The 7635-nt window shown below is 39.1% G+C and overlaps 1 pseudogene; it reads left to right on the plus strand.

Moving 5' to 3' along the window:
* Positions 1-1565: 1565 nt before the first annotated feature.
* Positions 1566-2948, plus strand: LOC102026025 (annotated as a pseudogene).
* The last annotated feature ends 4687 nt before the right edge of the window (positions 2949-7635 follow it).

Genomic DNA, 7635 nt, shown 5'->3' on the forward strand with positions numbered 1-7635 from the left:
CAAGCACACACTCTAACACAGAACTATACCTCCTGCTCTAAGACTTATTTTTACTACTAGATTTGTTTCTAAGTCAAATTGAGGTATGATGTATAGTGAGAAAGCTCCCTTTTTAAGTGAATAGTATGTGAATTTCAGTAAATGTATAAGCTTCCAAAACCCTTATGGTAAATAAGATGCAGAAGGTAAAATACCCTAAAGTCCCTTCAGTTAATTTTCTCCTCCATGCCCAACTCATGGCAACCACTGATTTATTTTTTGTCAGCACTATACAGTTTTAAATTTTCTAGAATTCCACTAAATGGAATTGCACTGAATGTAGTTTTTATGTCTGTCTTCTTTTACTTAGTCTTGAGGTTCATCTAACACATGGTGGGTGTGGATCAATAGTTTTTCCTTTTTATGGCTGAATAGTATTCCATTGTATGCATGTTTCAGTGTAGCCATGTGGATTATTTCCAACTTGGGGATGTTCTGATTAGAGCTAATATGAATAGTCCTGGTCAGACACTGGCACAGATATGCTTGCATTTGTCTTGGATAAATACCCAGGAGTGAGATTGTTGTGTCATATGCTAAACATGTGCCTACTTTTATAAGAAATTAACCAATTGTTTAAGTGGCTGGACCATTTTATATTTGGACTAACAAAGTTGTGCTGAATTTTTTTAAAAAAAGAATTCAAGCCAGGTGTGGTAGTACATGCTTGTAATCCCAGAACTGGGGAGGCTGAGGCAGGAAAATCCAAGAGTTTGAGACCAGCCTTGGCTCAGAAAGTTGAAGGCCAGCCTGAACTATGTAGCAAGACCTTGTCTCAAACAACAAAAGACTTATAAAAAAAGAATTCACTGTGGACATATCTACAACACCTTTTTTTGCATTGTCAGGATGGACATAGATAACAGATTCTTTCTGCTGAGGCATGTTTACAGAGATTAAATGAGATAAAATGCATGAACCTTTTAATATAATATTTAATATAATTTGGGATTAATATGCTACTCTCATTTTTAATTACATTTTTGGAACAGTATTTATTTCTGGAGGGTTTATACAGATGAGAATGTGAATCAAAGATGTGACTGAGTTCTTCAGTGTTGCTTTTAGAACTCAGGAAACCCATAAGAAGCTGAAAGGGACATTTTGTCATTGAAAGAAGATATTTATAGGTATTTGGAATGAATACTAAGCAAATGATTTATATCCTCTCTAAACTTCCTGACCGTAGTTTCTTTTCTGTTAAACACAAGTGATTGTTAGCTTCTTCTCTCTCAGAGTTGATGTGAGAGCAAAGGTGAGACTGAACATTATAAACTATAAAGTGCTGGGCATGTATTTGCCACCCTAGAAAGTTTTAGAGGATAACTTTCATAACATACAAGTTTGTGAGAAATTATAATGGTGCCCTTTTATGAATGTCACCTAATGTTGATTGGAAAAAATATGCTGATAGTTGAGGAAAGTTGTAAAAGTGTCTTTGATTAAAATAAAAGATGTAGCTTTTCTGCAATGGGTTTGCTGCATGAGCACAGGGGTTGTGAAAACCACCACTATATCAAAGCCAAATGGGAAAGAAAAAGACTATCAACATCGTCATCACAGACAGGTGGGTTTGGACAGATCCACCACTACTGCCCATCTGATCTACAAATGTGGTGGCATTGACAAAAGAGCCACTGAAAAATTTGAGGAGGCTGCTGAGATGGGGCAGGGCTCCTTCAAGCATGCCTGGGTCTTGCAAACACTAAAGGTGGGGTGTGAGTGTAGCATCACTGCTGATGTCTCCCCATGGAAATCTGAGACCAGCAAGTATTATGTGACAATCATTGGTGCCCCAGAACACACAGACTATCAGAAACATGACTACAGGCACATGTGAGGCTGACTGCTCTCCTGATGGTTGCTGCTGGTGTTGGTGAACTCAGAGTTGGTATCTCCAAGAATGGGCAGACCCGTGAGGAAGTCCTTCTGGCTTACAGGCTGGGTGTGAAACAACCCATTAATGTTAACAAAATGGACTCCACTGAGCGAGCCATCCTACAGCCAAAAGAGATATGAGGAAATGGCTAAGCAACTCAGCAGCTACATTAAGGAAATTGGCTACCACCCTGACATAGTAGCTTTTGTGCCAATTTCTAGTTGGAATGGTGACAACGTTCTGGAAGCAAGGGCTAATATGCCTCAGTTCAAGGGATGGAAGGTCATTCGTAAAGATGGCAATGCCAGTGGGACCACACTGCTTGAAGCTTTGTATTGCTTCTTACCCCTCACTCAACTGACAAGCCTTTGTGGCTACCCCTCCAGGATGTCTATAGAATTGGTGGTATTGGTGCCATCCCTGAGAGCCTAGTGGAGATGATGCTCTCAGTCCTGGCATGGTGACCACCTTCTCTCCAGTGGGTTCACAACTGAAGTCAAGTCTGCTGAGATGCACCATGAAGTTTTGAGTGAAGCTGTTCTTGGGGACAATGTGGGCTTCAACATTAAGAACAAGTCTATCAAAGATGTTCATCATGGTAACATTGCTAGTGATAGCAAAAATGACCCAGCAATGGAAGCAGCTGGTCTTACTGCTCAGGGGATTATTAACCTGAACCATCCTGGCCAGCTCGGTTCTGGCTGTGCCCATGCTGACTGTCACACAGCTCACATCACTTGCAGGTTTGCTGAGCTGAAAGAAAAGATTGGTCGCTGGTCTGGTAAAAGCTGGAAGAGGGCCCCAAATTCTTGAACTCTGGTAATGTGGCCTTGTTGACAGGGTTCCAGGCAAGCCTGTGTGTGTTGAGAGCTTCTCTGACTCTCCTCATCTGGGCTGTTGTGCTGTTCTCAATATAAGACAAGACAGTTGCTGTGGTGTCGTCGATGCAGTGGACGAGGAGGCTGTTGGAGCTGCCCAGGTCACCACGTCTGCCCAGAAGCTCAGAAAGCTAAAAGAATATTATTCCTAACACCTGCCACCCTGACCTTAATCAGAGGTAGAAGGCTGGTCTTAGGACTCTTTCTGCCAATTGGCCATTTAAGTTTAATAGTAAAAGACTAGTTAATGATAACACTGCATCATAAAACCTTTAGAAGGAAAGGAGAATGCTTTGTGGACCATTTGTTTTGTGTGTGTGTGTGTGTGTGTGTGTGTGGCAGTTTTAAGTTACTAGTTTTTAAGAATCAACACTTTGTAATGGAAACAACTTGACCAAATATCTGTCACAGAATTTTGAGACCTATTAAAATAAAATTTAATGAGAAAAAATAAATGACATAAAAGTGGACATTGAATGTAGTTTGTTCTTTCTCAATTGTATATTAAAATTTAATCTCCACTGTAAACTATGAAGAGGTAGAACCAAATAGGACCTTTAAAAGTTGATTAGGTCTCTGCTCTCATGGATGAACTAATCCTTTTATTAATGGATTAATGGATAAATGATTAATGGATAAACATCTCCAGTGGGTCTGCTGTGAAAGCCAATCTGGCTAATTTTCTCCTGCACTTCCTGTCATGTGATGCCAACACCAGCTCACAACACTGCCAGTGGAAAGGCCATCACCAAATGCAACCATTCAACCTCAGACCAGAACCATAAGCCGAGACAGAAACAAAACACCAACTTCTTCTTTACAAGGTACCAGTCTGTGGTACTGTGTAACTAGTCAAAGAACTGCCCAAGACAGATATTAAACCAAACTGCCACAGAGATTCTAAAGCAGCACTAGTCTATATCCATTATATAAAAGAATGCACAGTACCTTTCATGTGCTACAGAAAGTCAACAAGCTGCACTGTTGCAGTGATTTAGTAGCTACAGAAGAACAGCTCACACGAATATGCATCCAAACATCTGCTTTCAGTTGTATACTTAGATGACACTTGAGTTCCAACACTCCCCTTGAAGTTCTTTTTAAGGCTCCAATAATTACATTTAAAAGCTGTTTATATAATGGAATGCCTAAGAGTACCAGGAAAATTTTAATAGAGATATAAATTATTTAACTCTCCACTGGAGCTCTATAGTAGAACAAAATAAAAAGTGTAAAGGTGCATTTGGGAACAGAAGGGGTCTATGTAATCAGAATGGAAAAGAATTAATTGTGCCGTCCATAATTTATGAGCAGTGTCAGACAGTCAGCCTATGCTTCTAAACCATGTTCTCTTTCTCAGGACCTGGTACCTCAGGGCTTGGTCCTGCCTGTTTTGTGGAGGAAGTCCAATTCTACCTCCACTTTGCAATAGAAAGGGGGCAGCTAAGGGGGCCTTAGTCATGCTACCCCTCAGACTTATCTAGGTGGTGCTGATTCCCATGTATAGATTCTTACATTTCTTGTATAAGTTGCTTTTCAAATAGACAAAGGCTTAACATCTATATATCATTTTTAAACTCAGAAATAAAGGAATCAATTTGTTTTTAATTTGCTGATGTATAAGTACATTCATCTATTATTTTTCCATATATTTTTAGTGTCAACATTCTGATATTTATTGTGTACCCTGAAATTATTATGTATGGTCACACACATAGAATACACATTTCATCAGAATACAATCCAAAATGTTGTAATTCACAAGCACTTACTCAGCACCCTCTCAGGACAGCCACTTTCACAAACATAATTGCATGTCATTTGCATGAGAATTCTGTGAAATATCTATTTATATACATTTTTATATGTATGAAAATGTAATTTAAATGACAGATGGAAGAAACTGGTACCTAGAAGACCAAACCACTACACACAGACCCCAAACTGGCATTAACATAGAATATAGAAATATAGAAAAAGAACCTTAAAAGAGAAAAAAGAACCCAGAGGCTGGGCTGTAGTAGCTCAAGGGTAGAGCACTTATCTTGCATGTACCAGGTCTTGTGCTTCATTCCCAACACAGAAAACAAACCAACAACACTTTTCACATGTTAAAATCTATCAACAAGCTGAATTCATTGCAGTCATTTGGTAGCTGCATAGTTACAGTGGAATGGTTTGTCATTCTCCTGGTAATGGTAAATATATGTGAGCATATATAAAGTGTGTGTGTGTATATACAGTAAATAAATATATGATGGTTAAATACATACCTAATTGAAGACACACATTCTAAAACTATGTATATATGTATATATACCATACATATGGTATATATGTGTGTGTATATTATTTATGGTATGTGTATAGATATGATACTGTACATACTATATATTTATATTTATATTTATATATATATATTTTTTCTCATGGATGAGAAAACTAAAACCAAAAGGGCAAAATAACTTACCCAAGATCTTTCACAGTTATAAAGTAGAAGAAATAGAGTTGAAATTCAAGTTCTGCTAAATGTCTACTAGACAGCAACAGATGTATACTTCAAAGAATTGAGCAATGAAAACTCTAGAGATACCATATTTTGATGTCTGACTCCTGGAAAAACTGCTGAAATGCATCAGGTGTTCTCCAAGAAAGTCAATTTCAAAAGTGGAACGTTCATCTCAGATATCACCAATTTCCTTGATAACCTAACATAGACCTGTAATCCTTAAACTTCTTAGTATATATTGAATTTATTTCTCATCCCACATGGGGATATTTCATGCAACAGTATTGCTTTGTTTTATCTATGTAAAACATCTTTCAAACTCCAATGGGTACTCCCCCATTTCTGGATTCTGGTGCACAGTACAGTGGTGCACCTTTTTTCCCTAACCATACTCTTAGGATTTTATAAAATTTTCTCACATCAACTTCCTTAACTGAGAGTATTTGATTTCTGAGTCTAAATCTGTCCTCATCGGCAAGCCTCTAGATTGCAGAAGTTAACTGAATACTGTGCAGGTGAAAGAAGAGCCTAAGCTTGCTCTACCTGGGCTCTTCCACAGGCCTCCTCCTCGTTGGATGGTAGCTATGCTCTCCTCCAACCTTCAGGTCCACCTCAGCATACCTGGTTCTCTCTGTCCACTCAAGAAACTGATAATCTACCTGATTTAGAGTTCTTTTTTTTTTTTTAACCCTCATAAATTTATCCTATTAATAAGTCACAAAATCCTCTATCTTTCTATTGAGTGGTAGTGTATTCAGCTTAGAAAGCCATTACATTAAGAAGAAAATTCTGAGCAGGATCAAGCAAAGGACTGGGGAGATTGGGGAAGTGACCACTTAATTTGAGAGTCAAAAGTGCTATGCATAACACACATAGTGGGTGTTTTGGTTTAGGTCTAAAATAGACCCCCAAATTCTCACATACTCAGAGGTGGTGATTGGATCACAGGATCACTATATGCATCAGTGGATTAACTCACAGATGACTTTATAGCTGAATGTTCTCTCAGGAGATGGGGTCTGGTCAGATAAAATGGGTCATGGGGACATAATTTGGAACGATACATTCTTGTCCTCAACTGCTCCTGTCTCTCCCTGTTTCCTGGATGCCATGGGTCAAGCAGGTTTCCTTTGTCATCTCTTCCACTATGTGGCTTCTGCCTTGGAGCCAACTAAGGACTGTATGTACTGAAATCCGCTGAACCATGAGCTAAAATAAACCTCTCTTCCTTTAAATTGCAAATGGTAGGTATCTTCTCCCGGTGAGAGGAAAGCTGGCTCATACAACAGGCATCAGAAAAATCTGAAGATTTCTGGGCTGGGCCCCAAACACAGGAATGAGGATCGCTGGGGTAGAGTCAAATTGTCTATAATTAACTACTTTCCTTGGGGACATTCTGATGCAAGTGGTCAGAAACACTGTGTGAAGCTGGTATGATCAACCAGTTTCCTCCACAAAGAGGCAGCCCAGTGATCTGAAGCTTGTGTTATTCATTACCTCTCACTTGTAGAAGAAAATCCTTAAACCTGGGAGTAATCCTAGGGGCTGTTATTCTTCTGAATAGTCTAAAACAAAAAAGAAATCAAACTCAACCGATCAATTCCCCATCTAGTCATATGAAGGCTGCCTGAAAGAAGAGCAATGCTATTCTACTTTCTTGCTCATGGTTTGGAGAAAGCAATGTAAATTCTTCTCCAAAAATCAGTAGAAAAAGATTACATGATTAGAGATCTGTGGGCTCTGCCTCTAGAGAACAAATAGAAAATCTTGGGTTTTGACCTGACAGAGAAATGTACAACTGTCTCCATGCACAATCAGATAATCCCTAAAATGCCTTTCTCCAGTCTAACTCAATTCAGATAACTGTGTTTGTCTGTGAGAAACCCTTAGAGAAAACATTCAAGCCCAATGACCTCATGCTTGGATTTTGCAAAACAATATGTGCACAAGACCAGAATTTATATTATCATCCAGTGTGTGCTATTCCCAGGTCCAGCCCCAGGAAGTTCTTCTTCAACAACGTGGTTTCTTTGCCATGTCTGAGTCACTCCCTAGGCCTGGATCCAGGGCAGCCTGCAGACCCCTGGCCACCACACAGGCCACATAAGAAAGTAGTTCTATTCTATTTCTAGGAATGGGATTTTCTAAAATTATTTTACACTTATCTCACTCATTTTGCTATCCCAGATGTCTTTTAAAAAGGAGTTAGAAGAGCTGAAAATGATGCAGTTTTGTTTCCCTCAAAATGATTTAAATTTCCTGTTGTGCCCAATTGAAAGCAAAACCAAGGGGTGCAGGGGCAAAAATGTCTGACAGCCCCTGGAGACATC

Source organism: Chinchilla lanigera, unplaced genomic scaffold, assembly GCF_000276665.1.
Source record: "Chinchilla lanigera isolate Chin_1 unplaced genomic scaffold, ChiLan1.0 scaffold00024, whole genome shotgun sequence".
Lineage (NCBI taxonomy): Eukaryota > Metazoa > Chordata > Mammalia > Rodentia > Chinchillidae > Chinchilla > Chinchilla lanigera.